The sequence below is a fragment of the Bombina bombina genome, chromosome 3 (assembly GCF_027579735.1).
Source record: "Bombina bombina isolate aBomBom1 chromosome 3, aBomBom1.pri, whole genome shotgun sequence".
NCBI classification, from domain to species: Eukaryota; Metazoa; Chordata; class Amphibia; order Anura; family Bombinatoridae; genus Bombina; species Bombina bombina.
Window position 1 is genome coordinate 1,139,043,414 of NC_069501.1, and position 12,699 is coordinate 1,139,056,112.

Below are 12,699 nucleotides of genomic sequence, written 5' to 3' on the forward strand. Positions count from 1 at the left end.
TGGATGGCCTGCAGCATCCCAGCCCGCTGTGCAATATTATGCAGGATGCTACAGGCTATAACGATCTTAGCCACCTTCTTTGGGCTGTACTGGAGGGCTCCTCCCGACCTGTCAAGGCACCGGAATCTCATTTTGAGGAGCCCAAACATTCTCTCGACCACAGCCCTGGTTCTCTTATGCGCCCTATTGTAGCGCTCCTGAGCCTCATCAGTAGGGTTACGTAACGGAGTAATAAGCCAAGGCCGGCTCATGTAACCAGAATCACCTATAAATTATGAACAGAACATAATTCAAACTTAATCCTCAAAAATGTATTTCTATTCCAAAAAATGTTTGTGTACACGATAATCCACTAACAAATGTTTATTTTTTAAAAGAATAATCTAGTTCAATCTTATTCTCTATCTTCCCATTTCAGCTAAGACATGCTACATATGCGTATTTCGCCTAAACCAGACCTTGTGTAAAATACAAACTAAATGGTTACATTGCATTCTCTATCTGAGCATTTAAGGTAAGACATGCTACATATCTGCATTGAACTAAAAGTAGACATTTGCGTAAAGAGACAATGACATGGTTAAATTGCATTTGCTATCTTCCAATTTCAGCTAAGACATGCTACATATGCGTATTTCGCCTAAACCAGACCTTGTGTAAAATACCAACTAAATGGTTACATTGCATTCTCTATCTGAGCATTTAAGGTAAGACATGCTACATATCTGCATTGAACTAAAAGTAGACATTTGCGTAAAGAGACAATGACATGGTTAAATTGCATTTGCTATCTTCCCATTTCAGCTAAGACATGCTACATATGCGTATTTCGCCTAAACCAGACCTTGCGTAAAATACAAACTAAATGGTTACATTGCATTCTCTATCTGAGCATTTAAGGTAAGACATACTACATATCTGCATTGAACTAAAAGTAGACATTTGCGTAAAGAGACAATGACATGGTTAAATTGCATTTGCTATCTTCCCATTTCAGCTAAGACATGCTACATATGCGTATTTCGCCTAAACCAGACCTTGTGTAAAATACAAACTAAATGGTTACATTGCATTCTCTATCTGAGCATTTAAGGTAAGACATGCTACATATCTGTTTTAAACTAAAAGTAGACATTTGCGGAAATATAAATAAATGGTTAAATTGCATCCTATAGCTGAACATTACGCTAACATTTTAAGACTACAGTGGCAATTGTCTAACTAATTAACCATGTTGTGCACAAATACTCACCAACGAGATACCCAGGGGGCATTTGTCTTTCCTCAAACTGCCGCCACAGGGTGGACAGAGAGAGGATGCTGGCATCATGACAAGCCCCTCCAAAATTCGCACACACTTGCATAATCCTCATCCGTGCGTCACAAACATACTGCACGTTGAGGCTATGAAAATGTTTGCGATTTCTGAAGGGCAAGTCATCAACTGGAGCACGCAGCGCAATGTGGGTACAATCAATGGCTCCCAAGACATTGGGCAATTCAGCAATAGCAAAGAATTCCCGCTTCAGGCGCCTCCAATCACCATCATTCTGTGGGAATCCTATGTAGTGCTTACTGATACGTACCATGGCGTCCAGAAAGTTATCAAACACCCCAGAGAATGTACCTTGAGACAGGCCATGCATGTACATTTCTCCTGATTGAAAACTCCCGGAGGCCAGGACGTATAGACAACTTAGCATCTTAGTCATGCCAGGGACAGCAGTCCTTATTCTTATACGTGGCTCCAGATGAGGTTTAAGAACATCGTAAAGGCCAATGAGCTGTTCGCGATTGAGCCGATACTTATCATAAACCTCGAAGTCGCTCATGTTTTCCAAGGTGGGTCTTACAATGTAGACACGAGGACCTCTAACCAGACGACCCCTTCGTCTCACTCTGAGCCGCCGAGGCTGCCTGATTCTATCAACCGCTACTTGGCCAATAGCAGCACCAGCAGCGTCTACCATATCATCATCATCCATATTTGCCAAGCTTAGCAGCACGAAGCCAAACAGCAGAGCAAACACAGCGCAAGGAGTAACAGGGTATGCAAAAACACAGAAGCGAATTGATACGATGTTGATCACCATGGACGCTTTGGCCATGTTGTTTGGGGGATTTATAGTACAATTAGTCCAATGGTAGTGAGTTTGTAATGATTGCTAATTGTATTCACTTGTTTGTATGAGAGCGGCGCGAATGCTTTCAAAGTGGGCGTTTTTTTAGGTGTTTGCTGAAATGTTGTTTTCCCCCAATGAATCTCAATGTGAAAGTGTAAAATATCACACATACAGTGCATGTTTGTAATGTTTGTTCATATGCGTAATAAATATTTATTAAACGCGATCTTATAGTAAAAAGCACACGTCCAGGCTAACATGAATGAAAGTGCATAGTTGTGTATAATGTGCATCGAATGTGATCGATCAATGTTGCTGCAATATTGTTTGTAAACGATAAAGTAACATCTGCCATCTGTAGTATTGTATATATAAGTGATTTCCGAGATGTAAATATTGTATGCGTCCCATTCAAATCGCACTAATACTGAAGAACTTCTGGCTGTCATCTGTAGTATTATATATATAAGTGATTGCCGAGATGTCAATATTGTACACGTCCCATTAAAATCGCACTAATAATTCAGAACTTCCGGTTGTCATCTGTAGTATTGTACATATAAGTGATTGCCGAGATGTCAATATTGTACAAGTCCCATTAAAATCGCACTAATAATTCAGAACTTCCGGCTGCCATCTGTAGTATTGTACATATAAGTGATTGCCGAGATGTCAATATTGTATGCGTCCCATTAAAATCGGCATAATAATTCTGAACTTCCGGCTGTCATCTGTAGTATTGTATATATAAGTGATTGCTGAGATGTCAATATTGTACACGTCCCATTCAAATCGCACTAATACTGAAGAACTTCCGGCTGTCATCTGTAGTATTGTATATATAAGTGATTGCCGAGATGTCAATATTGTACACGTCCCATTAAAATCGCACTAATACTGAAGAACTTCCGGCTGTCATCTGTAGTATTGTACATATAAGTGATTGCCGAGATGTCAATATTGTATGCGTCCCATTAAAATCGGCATAATAATTCTGAACTTCCGGCTGTCATCTGTAGTATTGTTTATATAAGTGATTGCCGAGATGTAAATATTGTATGCGTCCCATTAAAATCGGCATAATAATTCTGAACTTCCGGCTGTCATCTGTAGTATTGTATATATAAGTGATTGCCGAGATGTCAATATTGTACACGTCCCATTCAAATCGCACTAATACTGAAGAACTTCCGGCTGTCATCTGTAGTATTGTATATATAAGTGATTGCCGAGATGTCAATATTGTACACGTCCCATTAAAATCGCACTAATACTGAATAACTTCCGTCTGTCATCTGTAGTATTGTATTTATAAGTGATTGCCGAAATGTCAATATTGTATGCGTCCCATTAAAATCGCACTAATACTGAAGAACTTCCGGCTGTCATCTGTAGTATTATATATATAAGTGATTTGCGAGCTGACAATATTTATTAATTGTCCCATTCAAATCGCCCTAATAATGATGTTCAAAACTGTTGTTTACGTATATGTAGTATTGTAGTATTGAGTGGTAAATTTCTGAAAGGGGCGGTACAGTCGTAAATCTGTAATGTGTATGGTTGAATCTTCTAATGAAGTCATCATATTATTAACCTGCCTATGTAGTTCTGAAATCCTCATTGTGTTGTTGTATTGTACTACATTGTTATTGTGTGCTGAATAAAATATAAATGTGTGCTTTGTGGTTGCGTGATGCGTGTTATGTACATATACGTATATATTGTGATTCTGTCCCACATATGCTGACTTCTATAAAGCGGTCTAGCATTGTTGTTCCTTCCCATAAAGTGACAGCTGTAATCTGGTGTAATGATGTTCTTCTTGTACGTAATTCCTAATGGTTTATTTTGATGGAATCATGATGTTAAAAGTACATTAAAATCCATATGTTCTGTTTTGTGATTCCTAGAGAGAATGTAATGTGTTTTTCCCCCATCATTTGAATGCACATGTATGAGTGAATGATAAAAGTAAAGTATGTGCATCAATGACTGATAATGTGTTAAGCCTATGTAGATATGCTGTTGCTGCAAGCATATGAGTTGAATGAATAAAATGCAAGAATAAAGGTAAACGAGAGGTGTTTCCCATTGTCTACTGTTTGTGAATCCTGAAATGTTTTAATTATTTTTGTGTCCGTTTAAATGTGATGTAATTTTTAAAAATGTTTGTTACTAGTGATGTTGATTTGCAGTTGATGTAATGTAAAAGTATCAAACAATTTAATGCTGTTGTGAATTTTCCATAAGTAAAATCCATAAGTCCACCATAGGGAAATAGGCATTTCTTGATCTATTTGTCATAGCTGGGTCTAACGCAGAAAAGCATGAGTTATTTTCCGAATTCTAGCGCTGGTATTTAGAGTTTTTTTGTCTACTCTTTTTGCGTGCGTTAGGGAAATGTGTCTGTCGCGTGCACGAGCACGTCTTCCCCATAGAAGTCAATGGAGGCTAAAAATTTGTGTGTAAATAAAATCAAAGACTGGTTTTGAGCGTAAAGTGAGTGACGTCATGGTCTTGTGTTAAAAAGTAGCTAAATCGTGTTCATTTTGTAATAAATAACTTGTTTTTGTATGTAATGTGGTGTATATTGTTTGTATGCATCAATGAGTGTATGTTTGTGATAATATTATTAGTTAGATTAAGCTATATGAGTGTGTTTTCCCGTCTGTCAATGTAAATCAATGGCAAAATGGATTTGTGTTGTTTTTTTTCTAACACCCGAGATCTCGCAACTTTGATCCTTTCTATTTTGATGAAAAAATATGAAAGCTGAAAAATAAATATAGTGTAGTGTTTGTATGAGTGTAAGTGTACTTTGTGTAATATTTGTTTTGTGATTCGTGGATGTTTATTTTGTCGGTAGATGTTAACTCCTGGGTCTGAGCTGTCGGTAAAGATTTGTGCGTTCGGAGATTTTTGAGTGTCGGTAAGTAAACTCTAAATACCGGCGGGCGGTAAAAACCAGCGTTAGAAGCCCTATACGCTGGTTTTGACGGCTAACGCCAAACTCTAAATCTAGGCGACCATATCCGGAAATAAATAAATTTATCAGGTAAGCATACATTTTGTTTTTGTGAGCAGACCAGCAATGAAACAGTTAATTAGAGCAATTAGCAAACACTACACAATGCAAACTGCAAGGTGTGGTTCCCTTATTAACTGTTTCACTGCTGGGCCGCTCACAAAACTGGCCTTAGAGGGAATATTGGTTATGACAGTATTGGTTGCCAACATTATTGAACTAACATGGCCTGATGATAAAAGCATTGTCAGATCTACAAGAAAATGCCCTTTTGGGCTCGCCAGCCTTCCAATCCGTGGGTCCTGTGATATATTAAAGAAAGTGGGCTGACCCTCTCTGTTCTGACAAGTTGTGATGTACTTTACATAGGAAATAATAGGGATTGCAGTTTCAGCAAAAGTCTGCCAACATTGCCAGTTATCTCTGATCTCAGCAGTGGGGTGGGGGAGGGTGTAACTGTATTCAAATATGTTTACAAAACATAGATATAACAAAAAATGGTTTCTGTGTTATATATTTATGTCTGCGATCTCCATGTTCTGCGATCTCCATGTTTAGTGACATTAAACACTAAGGGCTGGATTACAAGTGGAATGCAATTCTAATGTGAGGCCGTAAACGGGCAAATTTGCCCTTTTACAGGTGCACGTTAAATAACCAGCCATTACAAGTGGCTGGTTAATGCTACTGCAAGCTTAAATTCATTAACGAAAAATCAGATCTCTGGTTAGTGAAAAAAATGCCCCCCCAAATAAAGTGTATATTTTCTTTATAAAAAAATAAAATAAAAATATGAGCATTTTTTAAAAAAACAAACAAAAGTACACAAAGCATATACAGGGAGTGCAGAATTATTAGGCAAATGAGTATTTTGACCACATCATCCTCTTTATGCATGTTGTCTTACTCCAAGCTATATAGGCTCGAAAGCCTACTACCAATTAAGCATATTAGGTGATGTGCATCTCTGTAATGAGAAGGGGTGTGCATAATTATTAGGCAACTTCCTTTCCTTTGGCAAAATGGGTCAAAAGAAGGACTTGACAGGCTCAGAAAAGTCAAAAATAGTGAGATATCTTGCAGAGGGATGCAGCACTCAATTGCAAAGCTTCTGAAGCGTGATCATCAAACAATCAAGCGTTTCATTCAAAATAGTCAACAGGGTCGCAAGAAGCGTGTGGAAAAACAAAGGCACAAAATAACTGCCCATGAACTGAGAAAAGTCAAGCGTGCAGCTGCCAAGATGCCACTTGCCACCAGTTTGGCCATATTTCAGAGCTGCAACATCACTGGAGTGGCCAAAAGCACAAGGTGTGCAATACTCAGAGACATGGCCAAGGTAAGAAAGGCTGAAAGACGACCACCACTGAACAAGACACACAAGCTGAAACGTCAAGACTGGGCCAAGAAATATCTCAAGACTGATTTTTCTAGGTTTTATGGACTGATGAAATGAGAGTGAGTCTTGATGGGCCAGATGGATGGGCCCGTGGCTGGATTGGTAAAGGGCAGAGAGCTCCAGTCCGACTCAGACGCCAGCAAGATGGAGGTGGAGTACTGGTTTTGGCTGGTATCATCAAAGATGAGCTTGTGGGGCCTTTTCGGGTTGAGGATGGAGTCAAGCTCAACTCCCAGTCCTACTGCCAGTTTCTGGAAGACACCTTCTTCAAGCAGTGATACAGGAAGAAGTCTGCATCCTAGAAGAAAAACATGATTTTCATGCAGGACAATGCTCCATCACACGCGTCCAAGTACTCCCCAGCGTGGCTGGCAAGAAAGGGTATAAAAGAAGAAAATCTAATGACATGGCCTCCTTGTTCACCTGATCTGAACCCCATTGAGAACCTGTGTTCCATCATCAAATGTGAGATTTACAAGGAGGGAAAACAGTACACCTCTCTGAACAGTGTCTGGGAGGCTGTGGTTGCTGCTGCACGCAATGTTGATGGTGAACAGATCAAAACACTGACAGAATCCATGGATGACAGGCTTTTGAGTGTCCTTGCAAAGAAAGGTGGCTATATTGGTCACTGATTTGTTTTTGTTTTGTTTTTGAATGTCAGAAATGTATATTTGTGAATGTTGAGATGTTATATTGGTTTCACTGGTAAAAATAAATAATTGAAATGGGTATATATTTGTTTTTTGTTAAGTTGCCTAATAATTATGCACAGTAATAGTCACCTGCACACACAGATATCCCCCTAAAATAGCTAAAACTGAAAACAAACTAAAAACTACTTCCAAAAATATTCAGCTTTGATATTAATGAGTTTTTTGGGTTCATTGAGAACATGGTTGTTGTTCAATAATAAAATTAATCCTCAAAAATACAACTTGCCTAATAATTCTGCACTCCCTGTATAATGGGTTAAAGTGAGTGGAAGTGGGGTGTTAGAAAAAAATGTCACTGAAAAGTGCTGCTTATATACTGTACATATATATTTGTGTGCGCCCGTATTACTGAGTGGAGTGCAAATATCGTGCTTGCGAAAGTGCAATTTTGCTCTCCACTCGTAATATGGCCCTATATATATTTATAAGCATATTGTAAGGGACATTAAACACTAAATACATTTAGAAGTATAGTATTGAGGTTATTTCCCGACTTCCTCTAGTCAAGGGTGCTGCCTCGTTGAAATCTATCTTTCATTACATTCCAGTGCGGACCTGTTTGCACATGTGCAGCAACTCTCCTTTAGAGTAACCTAAGTTCCATAATGGCAGCAGCCATGATTAGAGGGAAGTGCATGAAATGTATTTAGTGTTTAGTTTCCCTTTAATAAAGAAAAAAAAAACTTACTATGAATCCCATAGGAGCTGAGGGATTGTGGGTATATTGTACATATGTATACAATGTTTTATTTATATGTATTTTATTGTATAGTGCAATATGTATTTTACAAACATGTTCTTTATTAATAACAACTTTGTTACAGTGCGGTCGCAATATTATAACATGTTCAGAACATTGAGAACTCATATTGGCAATAAAAATAGAATATGAAAAAAACTGTCAATTCCAAAACAACATGATTTACACAGTGTAAACTTTAAAAAAACAAAAAAAAACACTTTTGTAAAACTAGAAAGACGCGGCTACTGTCTTCTATGAAATATTAATAGCCCTAAGATGAAATCTTCTTTCTATAATAAACAAAAAAAAATGCCAAAAAACTTAAAGTACATATTAGAGCATTATACAATAAAATACATATAAACAAAACATTGTATACATATGTACAATATACCCACAACGCCCCAGTTCCTATAGGTATATTATTCATGTCCTAGTTTCACTATTTTACAAAAGGGGTTAGATTTCTGTTGACACGTGTAAATTTTATTACTATACACTATTGGGCAAGGAATCATTTACATTACACCTTCAATGTCGGTGGCGATGTTTCTTTGAAAATTCCGCCAGTATCAGAAAAGCATGCTTAGAGTTGTATAGTAAAACGCCTCTTGGCGACACTGCCTTCACACACTGATTTCAGCCCTTTTTAACGTTTCACCAGCAATTTCACACAATAGATCCCTTTTAAAATATCGCATAGCCACAATACTTTTATCATCGGGGCCACAGTTACAAAGGCATGTTCCAGTTTACAAGTTTAATAATGTAGGTGCAAGCACTGTAAAACTCACTATCAAGTGTCTTGAGGTGTAAAATTTGAGAAGTCAAAACTGGCCTTGAAAAAGGTGTTGAAAAGTCACTCAAAAATGGATTGTGACCACTCAGAACACAAAAGGAACAATTAGCTTTTAGCAAGGATCCAAAAACACGTTTGAGTGTGTGGGAAAGAGACAAGAACCCGCTACTGGGATTGTGTTTAATTGAAAAGTGGCCCTTTCAGTCTGAACAAGAGACGAAAAGGCCTCAGCTAATAGATTTTGATGAAGGGCCCTTGTTTGCAGTAACTGTCTTTCAATAGCCAAACTCCACTCACCTTATTTGGAGGAGCCAATCCAGGCTTGCGTATGCAGTCAATAAGGCTAGTCACAGTCATTATATTTTTATACATTGTTTTGCAGTTGTTATCTGCTAAAGCCAATTAAATAATGCTATGTAGCGGGGTTAGCCGAAGTCTGCAGTATGCATTTCCATCTCTGATATCTAAAAAATCCCAAATTTTCAGAGCTAAATTACATGAAAAGAGGAAAAAAAAAATAATGAAAGTATACTGCAAAGTTGTTTTACCATACACAACTTAAACATTTTATATAATATTATTGAGATGTTATCGTCCCTTTAAAATCAAAATGACTTCCTTAAGCAATATGTATAAAATACGGATAACAGCCTGTGCATATAAACACTCACACTATATGCCATTAACAGGATCCTGATATATATCAATATGTCCAGTTTAAAATCTCAATCAAGCACTCACATAATATATACTGAGATCAGTTGCCTCTAGAGGGCAGATGTCAACTTGCAATTTGTTAAATATCCCATTTTAGAAGGCAAGTATGATATATTTGGACATTTAATACATTTTAGAAGGATGATATATATCCTCTAAAAAAACATATAATCTAGCTATATTAAATGTATTTTAAAAGGATATCACAATTGTGGAAGTGCACACTGCATATTTCAGAAGTCTAACCCTGCTGCATATGTTACTAAGTGGCTTCAGCAGAAGTGATAAGACAAACAATATTTTTTTAGTCTGGTAATAAGCCTCGAATGGCTCAGCCCAATAATGTGCCTGTCCTTAGGAACTTATTCTTTTAGCATTGTAAAACAGGAGCGATACTAATTGTATAATCATTCAACAATCTATTTCCATTTGGAAAACATAAGTAACTGTGATCACTTTGAAGCATGCCGACTAAATGTAACCTTAATGTAACCTTAATGTAACCTTCATCTTCCAACAGTCAATATCTCTGTATGCCCAGATCTTCTCCTCTCATGCCATTGGCCTGTTAGCTCAGCACCCATAAACATATGTCTTAGCAAAGACATTGTAGCAGCCACGATTTTGCTGTATCACGGAAATTCCAGTAGTGAACCAATCACAGTCCTGATGAATCCTGCATGTGGCAACAACATCAGGGAAATTCTTAGACATCACGGCACACTTTCTAGTCTACATGGCAACCTGACCTGTATTTATTGGGCCGTGAACATAGTTGGGCTGTACACATTTTCTTTGAATCTTAAAGCTAGGCCAAAAGTTTAGAAACCAAAAATATGTTCAGTTTTTGTAGTATTTTAATATCTCATCACTTTACTTAACAAATATGTTAAGGGACATGCACTATTCCCCTCAATGTTTTTGCACATATTAATTTTTATACAAAGAGCATATGAGTTATAGCCCATGAATAGCACAGCAATGTAGCCTTTTCTTAGAAGGGGACATACATAACAAGTGGGTTATAATTATGCTCTCAATATAAAGCTTGCTCAGAGCTTTGAAATATGGGTTTACTAAAAGGACATATTTACCGGCATAGCAGGGGGCATACTAAAACCTTCCAAACATTCGCCTAGATTTAGAAATCTGCGGCCAAAGGGGTGCGTTAGCTACGTGTGCTTTTTTCCCCCCGCACCTTTTAAATACCGCTGGTATTTAGAGTTCACAGAAGGGCTGCGTTAGGCTCCAAAAAGGGAGCGTAGAGCATAATTTACCGCCACTGCAACTCTTAATACCAGCGGTGCTTACGGACGCGGCCAGCTTAAAAAACGTGCTTGTGCACGATTCCCCCATAGGAAACAATGGGGCCGTTTGAGCTGAAAAAAAACTTAACACCTGCAAAAAAGCAGCGTTCAGCTCCTAACGCAGCCCCATTGTTTCCTATGGGGAAACACTTCCTAAGTGTGCACCTAACACCCTAACATGAACCCCGAGTCTAAACACCCCTAACTTTACACTTATTAACCCCTAATCTGCCGACCCCGCTATCGCTGACCCCTGCATATTATTATTAACCCCTAATCTGCCGCTCCGTACACCGCCGCAACCTACGTTATCCCTATGAACCCCTAATCTGCTGCCCCTAACCTCCGCCGACCCCTATATTATATTTATTACCCCCTAATCTGCCCCCCCAACGTCGCCACTACCTACCTACAATTATTAACCCCTAATCTGCCGACCGGACCTCACCGCTACTCTAATAAATGTATTAACCCCTAAAGCTAAGCCTAACCCTAACACCCCCCTAAGTTAAATATAATTTAAATCTAATGAAATAAAATAAATCTTATTAAATAAATTAATCCTATTTAAAGCTAAATACTTACCTGTAAAATAAACCCTAATATAGCTACAATATAAATAATAATTACATTGTAGCTATTTTAGGATTAATATTTATTTTACAGGCAACTTTGTATTTATTTTAACCAGGTACAATAGCTATTAAATAGTTAATAACTATTTAATAGCTACCTAGTTAAAATAATTACAAAATTACCTTTAAAATAAATCCTAACCTAAGTTACAATTAAACCTAACACTACACTATCAATAAATTAATTAAATACAAATACCTACAAATAAATACACTAACTAAAGTACAAAAAATAAAAAAAGAACTGTTACAAAAAATAAAAAAATAATTTACAAACATTATAAAAATATTACAACAATTTTAAACTAATTACACCTACTCTAAGCCCCCTAATAAAATAACAAAGCCCCCCAAAATAAAAAAATGCCCTACCCTATTCTAAAATAAAAATTGAAAAGCTCTTTTACCTTACCAGCCCTTAGAAGGGCCTTTTGCGGGGCATGCCCCAAAGAATTCTGCTCTTTTGCCTGTAAAAAAAAACATACAATACCCCCCCCAACATTACAACCCACCACCCACATACCCCTAATCTAACCCAAACCCCCCTTAAATAAACCTAACACTAAGCCCCTGAAGATCTTCCTACCTTGTCTTCACCACGCCGGGTATCACCGATCCGTCCAGAAGAGGGTCCGAAGTCTTCCTCCTATCCGGGCGATGTCTTCATCCAAGCGGGGCTGAAGAGGTCCATCATCCGGCTGAAGTCTTCATCCAAGCGGGGGCTGAAGAGGTCCATCATCCGGCTAAAGTCTTCTATCAAGCGGCATCTTCAATCTTCTTTCTTCCGGCTCCATCTTCATCCCGCCGACGCGGAACATCCTTCCTCCACGACGAACTCCCGACGAATGAAGGTTCCTTTAAGGGACGTCATCCAAGATGGCGTCCCTCGAATTCCGATTCGCTGATAGGATTCTATCAGCCAACCGGAATTAAGGTAGGAAAATTCTGATTGGCTGATGGAATCAGCCAATCAGATTCAAGTTCAATCCGATTGGCTGATTGGATCAGCCAATCAGATTGAGCTTGCATTCTATTGGCTGATCGGAACAGCAAATAGAATGCAAGCTCAATCTGATTGGCTGATCCTCTTCAGCCCCGCTTGGATGAAGACATCGCCCGGATAGGAGGAAGACTTCGGACCCTCTTCTGGACGGATCGGTGATACCCGGCGTGGTGAAGACAAGGTAGGGAGATCTTCAGGGGCTTAGTGTTAGGTTTATTTAAGGGGGGTTT